The following is an 11,394-nucleotide window of genomic DNA, read 5'->3' on the forward strand; positions in this document are numbered from 1 at the left end:
CGGAAGATCGCGGCGTGGTTGCGGTCGGAAAAGACGGAGGGTTGAAGAGGAGAGAGACAGAGAGAAAGAGAGAGTGAGGGGGGAGAGAAAGGGAGAGAGGGGGAAAAGTGCGCACTGTGCGTCTCCGAGCGTTTTATTTGCCAAAGTGAAACATTCAGAAATCAATATTACGTCAGCGTTCAGCCACGTGAGGTGGTCGTACAGTGATATCAGAACAAGCAGAGACGCTGTTATGTTCCCAAATGCAAAGTCGGTCTTGCTCTCTCTCTCCCTCGCACCCTCCCTCTCTTTCTCTGTGTGTGTTTGTGTGTGTGATTTTCAGCTCTGCAGTGAAGGTGTGTTTCTGTCAGGTGTGTAACAGTGGGATTTATTGTACATTGCTGCGCAGATTGGCTCTTTTTCGAGAAGAATAAGCAAATAAATGGCGAATGATAACATTGTTCCTTAATATGAAACAGACAGTAAATATAGTGTGATTGAACTGTGGCAAAGAGGCGGTGGTCATAGTAATAAAAAGGAAGATAAGGAGAAAAAGGGAGGGAAAACAAGTAAAAAAACTCACATCAAGTGTGCTTACTTCCTCCAGGGAGTAGTCCTCCAAGCATGACTCAGTCTCTCAATGATGCAATGTAACAGGTATTTGATCAAACATTCATGAAAATTAAGACAAAGATTTAGGAGACAATTTAAGCAGGCAGACATTAGATGTGATTATATTAGACGTGGACATGACCTGGATGGATGGATGGATGGATGGATGGATGGATGTGGATTGTCCTCAATAAAGATAAAGGCCAACATATAAAAGTGGTAATTACAGCAGCACCACAACCAGGGTGACCAGCAAACAGGGCGGAAAGGGTAATCTCCTTCACAGAGGTACAAATGTAGATTGTGTACAAAAAGTGTGTGTGTGTGTGTGTGTGTGTGTGTGTGTGTGAGAGTTAATGGGGTAAAGCACAGAGTTGCTGGAACTGCAGAGATTCAGCACTGCGGACAGCTACAATGACCCTTTGGTGCCCATACTGCTGCCCAACTTCAGCACCATGGACAGCGTCTTGGTGCTGCAGCTGACTCGGAAACAGTGTGTGTGTGTGTGTGTGTGTGTGTGTGTGTGTCTCTGTGTCTCTGTGTCTCTGTGTCTCTGTGTCTCTGTGTCTCTGTGTCTGAGGGGCAGGGGATTGATCATTAACAACAAGTGCGTTGCTCCTTTATAGAGACTCCAAGGCAGTGCTGCTCAGCCTGCAGCCCTTGTAATGTGCACTGGATGCCTTGTAAACCAGACTGTAAACCGCACTGGCTGTCACAAAATAGTTAACAGCTGTTTTTGTTCTAATTAGACCTTGTAATCCTTTAATAAAGCTTTAATTGCTCTACTCAGTAACTTATGTTAGCAACGACTGTGAAGTGGTTAAAGGGCTTCGTTTTTTTTTCAAAACGAACTGCCCCCCCCATCCCCCTCTTCCCCCTTGCGCCATCTCCCTTCGTTGCGCGATTGATCTTAAAAGGAAAAGACTAAATGTAGACAGTCAATTAGAGACCTGATTAGATGGAAAGCGTTGGCAGGTTGCCTCCTGCGTGGTGTGCAGAGCAAGAGAGAGAGAGAGAGAGAGAGAGAGATTATTTTTAAGAGTATTATCCCATTAAAAGGCTTCAAAAAATGCAGCCTGACCTGTGTTTTTGGCTCAGAGGCATTGATACATTTTATTCTCTCTTAACGCACATCCACGTTGCGGCCCTGGCCTCACTGACCCTTCAAGCTCATTCATGTGTAGCGCCACGGTCTCTGTGGAAGCTGAAATGGATCCAAGTCAGATAAATAATAGGGATTCGTTGCAGAGTTTGTTTGTTTTTGAATGTACATTTCAACAGCAGCTGCCGCCAAATGTGACCGCTTTGGAAGAAAAAAAATCTGATAAACACACTGAAAATAGGGTCCCTTGTGTTTGCGGCAGAGCAAAGGACTCCCGTGTGCCGCACTAGAAAGAGGCTCACACTGAGAGGAGACAGTGAGTGATACCAACAGCAGATGTGGTAGAGGCGGCTGTGGGGCGAGCAGGGAAGGGAGACGAATGTCAAAAACTCGGATGTTGTTTGTGCTTGTTTTGTTTACTCGGCACTTAATGGTGTTTCTTTGAAGACTTGCAGTATGCACGCATATATGTGTACAACTTGGCTGGGCAAATCACGACCGAATGATAAATGTCCCGTAGTTGAGTGAGACAGTGGCCCCCGCGGGAAACTGGCCTATACAATCAGGCGTATATACTCTGCACCTTCAGGTAATACCCCGAGCTATGCGTCCAGAGGAAAATATCTGGCTGAGCCCAGAATTCACACATGCTTTGTCTTCAATCTGGTGTGAATGCGAAACACAAACATGTAGGTCAAGTAGATGTGAGTGAAAAGGGACATTTTGAATCTCTGAAGCAGTAATCAAGCCTGTTTGTTCCAAGCCCAAACCTACAGTTACGCTCGCGCAGTGATCTGTAATTTCTCGCTTAGTTCCTTTTCATGTTTTTAAGCTTTGATTTCAGGTGATATTATTATTTAATCGTGCACGTTGTTCCTGCTGTTCTTAAAAAGGTGGATTTTTTATTTTTTACTTTCACCTCGTCCTTTCATGCTTACTCTGACCAATTGTTGTTGTTTGCTCTTTGGAACTTTGAGCGCCGCCGTTGCTTGGTTACTTGAATTTCTGCCATGGAGTAATTTGTATGCATTTTCTGAGCATATGTGGGAAAAGAGTAATATGGAACAAGCGGGTGTGTGTGTAAGAATGGCAGAGGCACACACACAGAGAGAGAGAGAGAGAGAGAGAGAGAGAGTCACACAGGCAGTGCTTATCCATCCATGTGAACGCTGTATTCCATCTTTCAACTGTTTCCATTTTCAAGCGTCACTTAATGATAACCCTACTGCCGAAGCCGCGTAAGTGATTATTGACTGTAATCAACGCTCTGTATTATTGATTAGATTTGCACGTCAATGAAATACTTAATAAGGCGAAGATGACATCATCTCAGACATTTGTCTGCCTGAATACTTGCTTGACTTAATATTTGCACACATGATAACATATTGAGCTACTGCTGCATTTGCTAAAAAACAAACTGCATGGAAGCAAGTACAGCCAAGAAGCATGACTTGGTTCGGACTAGCAGCCTAATAAGAACTCACATAGTGGGGAGTCCTGGGAGGACACAGCGTGATTGGTGGTCACTGACTTTGCTGGGATCTTAACAAGCAGTGTCCCTGGCAACAGATACCTTTCGCAGCCTTGGTGGTACACACTGGAAATTGGATTGTTTGTCTCAAACAGCAACTACACATGTGGCGGAAACTGATGTAAACAGTTTAAGAAGAGCTCACTTTTACACCTCTTTTCTCCTCTAAGCGTGTGTGATGAGGAGGGGTCTGGCACTCATGGTCACAGTGAGTGTCCTGCCACTACAAGGTCATAAAGTTGTGTACATGTCCAGCAGCTGTGCGTCTCCTTATGGGGTCAGATACCAAAACCCCTAGCAGGTAAGCCGGTGTAAGCCGCCATTAAAACACGGAAAAACACTCCAATCGGTACTAGTAGTTTAAGACTTCAGTTGGCAACATCTTCCAAATGGCAGGAAGAGGTAACATCAGCTGGATCAAACTGAAAGATATTGAGGTAACTGGATGAAATAATCCCAAATTGTGATAAATTCAAATTCATCTTTCTCTTGAAGTTTTGGTTGAAATGTTGACATTCCTGCCAACAACCTGACTGTAAATTCACAACTTGAGTGCTTTAAAAAAAAAGATCTTGTCTCTCTTACTGATGGAATCTGATTTGGGGAAAACAAGAATTTGAATATAATCAACCTTTTACTAGAAGGGGACTCGCCACATTTACATTTATTTGGATTTAGAAAAAATGGAGACTGATGAGATGATAGAGCTCACAAAGTCAAAAAGTATATATTTAAAAATCTTCAAAAAATTATAATAATGAAATTGATTGATTGATTTGTCACTGTATTTAGCTTTTCAGACAGCAGCCAAACACTTCACACACACACACACACACACACACACACACACACACTCACTCACAGAGAGAGAGATAGTGCCTGTAGTGTTTCACCCTCAAGAGTTTGATTCCTGAGTTTGTACAGCTTCATTTACGCAAATAAGACAAATCCAAGGGGCTCAATTAGGCAGGACGTTTCTCTTTGCGAGCCTCACGTTGTGGTTTAGCCTGGTGAGACGTGTCCTTGATGTTGTCAGTGGCGGGCCCCATGGGTGAAAAAGAGAACACCACCAAGCATGAGCTCAGCAGCAGCCATTATGACCGTAATGGAAAACCTGGCAAGGGAACTTCTCCTTCTCTCAGCGTTGCACTGAGCGTGAATGCGTCCGAGCGCTGACCTTTCTCTCCGTTTCCTTCCTTTGATCCTTCCAGACGCGAGCGACTTCCTCTTCTTTTGACCACCGACTGGGGGCTTTGAATTTCACTTGCCACTTGCAGTTTTGACTCAAGCGCATTCTGGGCTCTCTTGCCGTCATGGATCGAAAGAGAGGGAGAGAGAAGTTGAGATGCTATTTCAGCTCCTCGCAATATGAGATTGACTCACCACACAGAGAAAAGAGATGAAAAACCCTCATAGTCCGCCAGCTAATTGCTGGGCTGATAACACCGAATTATAACAGTATGTATAACATTCCTCAGCTTGGCCTTCAGCGACAATCTGAGAGGGAGCGACACAAAGGGTTTGGAAAATTGACATCTAAATTACATGCAGATATAAACCATGAGGGCCGTCCAGTGTTGCCTTCAATTAACAATGCAAACAGATGGCCGGACTTGTTAGGAGAAATATCATATGCTTCAAAAGAACCAGTCAACAAAATACTTTTTAATTGCTGCACTTTCTCGTGTTCTCAACAGTTTATTTTCGGCACAAATGAGCTCCTTCTCCCTTCGAATATCCTTAATTGGAGGACAGTTTGGCTTCACGTCTCTGATTCAGTCCCCTTGTTGATGCGATTGAGATGAGGCAACACCATCAAACACTGCTAATATTGTATTCAACAGCATCTTTAAAATTCTCGTAACCTACTGTGAAAACGTTCCTAGGTTACATATATTTGCGTAATTTATGAGTGCTGCTGTGTGAAAGGTCACCACCATGATTTATATTTCCTGTCTCGGACTCAATATCCTACTTCTGTATGGAAAATAAAATAATATTTCCCTTTTTCTCATCTGAAATGTCACTGTGTTTACGATTTGGAACCGAAAGCCCCGATGAGGTCGTCGCCATCGTTTTGTTCCACCCCTCGATCCGATGTTAATATATTCTATGAAACCCCTTATAACCCAAACAGCAGCAACAGAACACCCAGCCATGTGATGCTATAATAAACTGTAATTATCCTTACTACTAATGGAGATGTGCCGCTATGATCAAAGTGTGTTCCATCCCAGCACCTTCTGCTGACATCTCGCTGATTATCTGCAAGTCCAGAGGGAATGGGCGCAGATATGGGATGCGTGTGTGTGATGGAGTGCATGTGTCTGCCCCCCGCACGTGGAAAATAATACAATTTATCATAACGGATGACGCGTCTGACAGTGATTATTAAAACGCATGAGATAAATGTCTCGACCCTTCCCTGCTGTTCTGTCCTCTGACGCATGGCGTCACGTTGACCACAGTGCTGCAGCAGGTGAGCCCGTCGCCGCCATCGTCGTCTGCACTCTGCTGTGGCCAATCGACACCCGCTCAAAGTTTGGCTTAAGAAAACAGATCTAAGGGAGAATTTGTGTTTCAAACAGTGGGAGTGAATCTTGAGCTCAAGTATGGTACACCTGTGACAGACATAATCGTAATTGGAGAACTCAGCCTTGGCAGAGATATGCACTCTCAAAGTGCTGTCTAGTTTTTGAAAATCACCTGTTTTACTTCTTTTTTATATGGTTTCTGTTGTCTGTTTTGCTTGTGGCGCTTCCATTGATTTTCTGGGATCCCTGTGGCTTGGAATCCTCCAGAAAGAGCCGGAGGTCACAGAAAGAGAGACTCAAACAAACTGTGGATAAATCAATTCAGCAATTGTCATACACTTTCAACCATTGAAAGAAGAACTAGTGAGTCAGTTGGATTTTTTCTTTATGCCCCTGTCCCAAACTCAAACCCTCTCCTCCCAGAATCCCCCCGCTAAGAAGGATTTCACGCTGTGCCATCCATTGCGGCCGGGCACTGCAGGTACACGATTTGCATAGATTGTTCACGAGTGGTAATTGAACGGGGGCGCTCTTGGAAATCACGTTAGAAATCATTCTGTGCGTCTTTGTTGTAAGCGTCGCTGTACTCAGAGTAGATGAAAGGGGTTTGTATTATCCCATTATGGAGCCTGTGTCCCAGTGACGTGCCGGCTAACATTTCCTCTCAATGCTACGTTTTACTGCCGGAGAAACTTTTAATAGGATCCCGACAATGACAATTATCTGCAGGCAATTCTCTTTGTTGTGAACGGCGCCCCCATTAATTGCATTTACAGACTCTGAAATGAAGTATGTCGAGCGCTTTAAGTCAACGATTCCCAAACTAATTTGCATGGTAATGAATATATTTCTCTGGGAATCTGAAATGATCCCACGTGAGCTTTTTGGAAGCGAGCAGGGAGACACTTGGAACTCGGAAGTCTTTGGGAATGGGAGGTGAGCGTGAAGCAGAGGCTCTAATCAAAGCTATTGTGTCTAAATTTACTGTTGGTGTAAATCTTCCTTGGCTCAGTCTAAAGCCTGAAAAGAGGACTGTTATAGGAGGAAAACTGTAAAACCTCCTACAGTATGGCTTTACTGGGACTTATTGTTTTGCTGGAATAAGAATGCGTCTTGGTGAAAGCAAATCCCTTTTCAAAATACAACTGATTTGTAAATGGATTAAGACTTTCTCAAAATTAGATCACAGACAAATACAAAAGTAAGCATTTCCATGTCGAGGAGAGGAAGTGCCCTTCTATTTCATTTCCCTGTCATGCTTTCGGCTATTTGGCAATCTGCTAGATCATCATACATATTCGATCAAGAGCAGCCACCTTGTAGTATATTAGATCAATCCCAGACAGCAAGGCAGCAGGCTAATCTCCCTTCCCCCCAGGCTTTGCCCTCGATCCCTGGCTTTTCCCTCCAACGCACTCTGTCCCTGCCCTCATCCCCAATCCAAGCAACCCTCTTAACGCCGCCAACCACCATGCTCAGTGACTCCTTCGCTCCCATCCCGTGCTCATTTCCCCCGACCTCGGAGCCTCCCTCCCCATCGCAAGTCATCTCCTCCGCACCGCACAATCCCTCCAGACCGTTTCCATGCTGCTGCGCCCAGCTCGCTCCTCCAGCATTTTAATGCCCACACTTCAGGCTTCGCGCTCTGCCACCAGCCCTCTGGCCACTACTTCACACCGTTTCATATTTGCTGTCAAACACCGAGCCATCTCTCTTGGCCAAACCCAGTTTCTCCTCCAAACCACAGACCTCTTTACAGCTCCTGGACTCAGGTCCTCTTTTGCACAATGTGCTTTATGTCTCTTCTTACCCAACGCTGTGACTGAGGAGCAGAGGAGAAGCATGAAGGGCAGGAATCAGTATTCTCAGAAAAAAACACAAATTGACAGGCTTGAATCCTTGGGGCAGCTTTATGGATTCTTGGTGCAGCGCTGAGCAAGAGGCTCGTGCAGCCATGCGAGACCAGCCACTAGAAGGCTAAATATAAAATAACCCCCGAAAGAGATCCAGGGATATGGGATATGCGCCTGTGCCATCGAACCATCTCAGATGGCTGGAATAGCAATATACAGTAAACTCTGGGGATGAAAGTGTACAGGAAGGATTTGCAGTTTGGAAGTTATTTGTTGTTTGTGTGTATGTGTGTGTGTGCAGCCATATCGATGGCAATGTATGACCACACTTGCACGTTTAAGGTTTCATTTCTAAAGTGACATCGCACACTTTGTTTTCTAACTGGAACGCAGTAAAGCTCAGACGCTGTGGTCGTGAAACTTTAGAAACTCAAGTCGGACTCAATCTCAAGTGTCGACTTTTGAGTAAAAACAAACTAATATTGGAGTGTGTGTGAAGGTCCTCTACTAGGCAACCACACATCCTCTTTGAAGCTCACCCAGGTCATTTGATATCTAACAGACGCCCCTCACGGCAAAATGTCTCGCCGTTTAATCTAGATGATGTTTTGTCACTAATCCATGTAGCTTCTTCAGTTCTGAGTCAGTGGTGGGCAGCACGCCGGTGTCTGTCCTCAAAGAGTCGCTCACACCTTGGGCCAGATGAGTCCTTGGAACACATGGAAGGCAGCCGTGAAATGAAACGCGGCATAAAAATCAGATCCTTTCTGAGTCGGGGAAGGGGAAAATCTTAAGAGCTATAAAAGATAAGTAAATCAGTGGTGTGCAAGCCTTGTGTAGTCACACACCTTGCGTGTTGTGTTATTTAATCATTAAGCCTATAATCAAGGCCGAGGTATGAAAATCAATGAACAGAATAATATCATCTTAATAGGTTTTCGCATTTATGTTCATTTTAGTCGGCTTGCCTCATTACAGCCACGCCTCATGGTAGCATTTAGTCATTAACTTCATGAATGTCTCAAAGTTGTGTACTGGTAAACAAAATCTGGGGGGAGCATACAGAGGTTTTAACACATTCCACTTCGAGGCCCACGCAGGAACGGGACCTGACCCAGCCCTGCTCCCTAAAGACACATTCATTCTCCTGGAGTGGCCAGGTGTGAAGTAGGAACCTAAGGGGGTGAATTCATTTAAATGAATTTCCCCTGAGAAGAGCAGTGCCATTGCTCTGTGCGGTGAGGTACAGTTAAATTGCATGTTTCCATTAATCTGAACAGTGATACAGTAAATGGGACGTCTTTTGGGTTGTCTTCGTCGTCTCCCGCGTCTCCTTGCTGCGTCACGGCAGAAAACTAATGCTGAGGACATGTAGGGTGGCAAATGTGGTCAAGTTCTAACCCGTTACATTGTTCCGAAATTGTTTGACAGCGAAACAAATGCGAATTTATTGCAAAACAGTCATGCAGAGCCACGAAATGCAGCCTCAATTGGTTCGGTTCCCAACTGACTGCGGGGAAAAAAGTCTGCTTTGATCCAGGGGACAAGCAATGCCATTGAGCCGGTGTGTGTATTAGTTGTGTAATGTGAAGAGGCAGAGGAGAGCACAGGGGAATCGCTCCATAATCTACTCCACCATTCACAGTACTCCTGCCTCAGTCCATAATATCCCCAAATGGGTTTTACTGCCCAGGCTCAAAGCTAGCCTGTGAGCCCTGGAAAACAAAGTCCCATTGCAATGAAAAATGCCTAACTGCAAACAATATAACAGAGGTCTACAAAACACACACACACACACACACACACACACACACACACACACAAAAGTGTTGTGCATGGTTGGGAAGTAATTAGAGAGGGTTCGGCTGCTCAGTACCGCTGTTGGCGTATCAGTGTGTGGACCAGAGTCACTGTTTTTTCTCCCTCAAATTACCTGCCAATGCATTCTCTCCCTCCCTCCCAACCACAATCCACTATGCACTTCCAAAACCCACAGAAAGGGAGAGAGAGAGAGCGAGAGATGGCTGTCAGGTTGTTGTCATCATGGTTCAAGGATTAGAAAGACACTATGAGAAGGAAAGACAAAGTCAAAACTTATGTATGGGCGATCAAAAGGAATGACAAGCAAATGGCAGAAAGAGGAGGGGGGGTTAAGATTAAAAGGAGAGTAGTGAAGGAGCCGAAACACCCCCACTGTTTATTTGCCGTCTCGTAATGATGGGAATGATTAATGACTGCTGTCAAGAGATTTCGGCGCATGAGAAACGATCTTACATGAGCTGTGGAGTTTCTGTTTGATTTGCTGTTTAGTTTTGGCCTTGCCTCTATTATTGGCATTTAAGCTGCGTCAGTCTTGGTTTCACCATCGTGTCCTCACGGTTACAAGAGAGACACTAACGACTCACCTATTTTGCCGGAGTTTGACTTGGAGAACCCGAGGAAGAATCTTCTTGTTTGTATTCCGGCTGCGAAACAAGTGAGTGAACTTCCTCGGCCCCTCAAAAAAAGTTTTCTTTTTTACAACCTTTTCCTTAATCCTCTAATGCGTCACGGTGCAGCCACGGACGTGTTGTGTAGATGTGCGTCTGGCTGCAAGCGGCTTAACAGATCAATACTATACGTTATTGCCTTTGGATTCAGTGACTTTGAAGCTGTTGGGACAAACGTACTAACTGTGTTGTGCACGGAATGTGTATTGGATGACTCAACACAGACGGGTCAGTATCTGGCAGCATCAGGCAGTACAGTTGTGCAGCCTGATGGTGGCGCTGCAATAACCACTTTGACTTTAACTTTAAACACCGTCACTAATTAGTCTACTAACAACTCTAGTAACGAGAACAATACATCATACGAGTCCACTTTGCTCCCACTTTACGAGGACGTCTTGTTTTCATAATTCCAACCTTTTTTGTCCTTAATAAAGCTTTATTTTTAGTGGGAAACATTCACAACCCGTCGAGTCTCATAATTGGATGAATTTAAACTCTCACTGTGAAATGTATTATTGATTATGGATATTGCTCTCCGTTATAGTACACACCCAAACCTTGTGCTTGTTGTTGTCAGCTGCTGTGTAGTGAGTGTGTGTGCGCTCTCCTTCTTCCCTGTAATTATTGGCTGATTTAAATATTTAATCAACACTTTATTGAGCAGAGCTTTAGAACACGAGGAGGCAAAATTGGTTCATCAACAGATGTCAATCAAAAGTGGTTTCACACTGGTGCAAACAAATTTTAAAAAATTTGATGTAGGAAGCTGATGTGTGGTTTTGGGTTAAGCTCGTCCTTGATGGAACTTCGGCACACAAAGAAACTAATTTTAACTCTCGCCTCACTCTCTCTGTATCCAAATGCATTATGGGAATGACGCCACAAAGGGATTAAAATCTGTCTGGGATCTTTGCAGATGGTCACCGTGCAGTTTGGTTCGTCCATTTTTAAAGCAGCTAATGATGTTTTGGCATGGGCTGTCCTTGTCACCAATCCAGGTGCAGGCATCCACTTAGCAGCGGCGTCCCAGCTGGACGGATCGCACCGGCACCTGGCTGGCTGCGGGATCTGATCACAATGGGAGCCTAGATTGGATTCGGCAGCGTTGTGATCTCAATACCCTCAACGTGCGAGGTACAAATCACATTTTTAATATACAGTATATATTTTACAGCTAAAGACTGGGTTTCTTCTTGGGCTATTGAAACGCGGTGCCGTGTCACGTTACCCTTTATGCGTTTGTTTACACACAGGGGGTGAAGACTGTCATCCACATTTCACCACCAGA

The sequence above is a fragment of the Genypterus blacodes genome, unplaced genomic scaffold, assembly GCF_046128005.1.
Source record: "Genypterus blacodes isolate CSIRO-AG114 ecotype Tasmania unplaced genomic scaffold, CSIRO-AGI_Gbla_v1 ptg000007l_1, whole genome shotgun sequence".
NCBI classification, from domain to species: Eukaryota; Metazoa; Chordata; class Actinopteri; order Ophidiiformes; family Ophidiidae; genus Genypterus; species Genypterus blacodes.